We start from the raw sequence: 1,230 nt of genomic DNA, 5'->3' as shown, positions 1-1,230 counted from the left end.
CTATCAAGTATTATTAATTTATTATATTAAGTAGCATATGTTTTGTATATTTGTGTATATATCTTCTATAGACGTGAATATTTAATGTATACATATGTTTTGTAAATTGAATTTCTAGTTTAAATTAAAAACTTACTTTTAATATATTATTAATTTACTATCAAGTATTATTAATTTATTATATTAAGTAGCATATGTTTTGTATATTTGTGTATATATCTTCTATAGACGTGAATATTTAATGTATACATATGTATATATTTTATAAATTAGTATATAACTATATATATACTGTAGCGTATATTTGTGTATATATCTTCTATATACGTGTATATTTAATGTATACATGTGTATATATTTTATAAATTAATATATAACTATACATATTGTAGTATATATATAGGATCCAACCTATGGGTATAAGGCAAAGATAGGCATTGTTAACTACCACATTCATTTGTCTAGTGGAGAACATAATGGTGGAGAAATCAATGAGGGGGTCGTAGGATGTCCCAGTATTTCTAGTACATAAAGAGATGCATCCCATCAGGCCCAGGGGCCTTGTGGAGTTTAAAGGAGAAGACAACCTCTTTGATTTCCTTGCAAACCGGAATAGAGTCCAGCAACCCATAGATATGTGGTTCTACAGAACCTTGAGAAGAAGGATTATTCAGGCACTTGAGGAAGGCAAATTAATGATCAGTTTGGAAGAGAGAGGTATAGAAGAGAAGGATGGCCTCTCTAATGTTAGATTGATCATGGAGCCAAGCTCTATCCTCCATTTTCAAAGAAGAGATAGTAGTTCTCCTTCTTCTGTTGATGGTGGAGGTGTGGAAAAATCTAGTGTTAGCATCACCCTCCATTAGCCAGTTAATTCTGGAATTGAGCTTGCAGAATTCATGCTCCTATTTGAGTATATTGCTATACGCCACAGTGAGGGAATGCTCTAGCTTATTATAGAAAAGGCTGGTAAGATAGTTGGAAGATTTCTGAATTCCTGTCAGCCTAGCAATACGGTCTTCTTGAGGAAGATATTACCAAAAACCTCCCTATTCCAGATTTTAGCTTGAGTTTCGAACTCTCTACTGGCCAAGGTGAGATCAGAGCAGTCTTGGAAGGAGGTTTCAACAAGGGAAAAGAAGTCAGCAACATATGTTTCTTTTATATATATACCTGCCTCTGGAATTAAACTATGGCTTGAGTATATTATCTTGAAAACAAATTCACACT

Source organism: Capsicum annuum, chromosome 9, assembly GCF_002878395.1.
Source record: "Capsicum annuum cultivar UCD-10X-F1 chromosome 9, UCD10Xv1.1, whole genome shotgun sequence".
In the NCBI taxonomy this organism is placed as follows: Eukaryota; Viridiplantae; Streptophyta; class Magnoliopsida; order Solanales; family Solanaceae; genus Capsicum; species Capsicum annuum.
The sequence above is the reverse complement of the archived record's forward strand: the minus strand, read 5'-3'. Positions refer to the sequence as shown.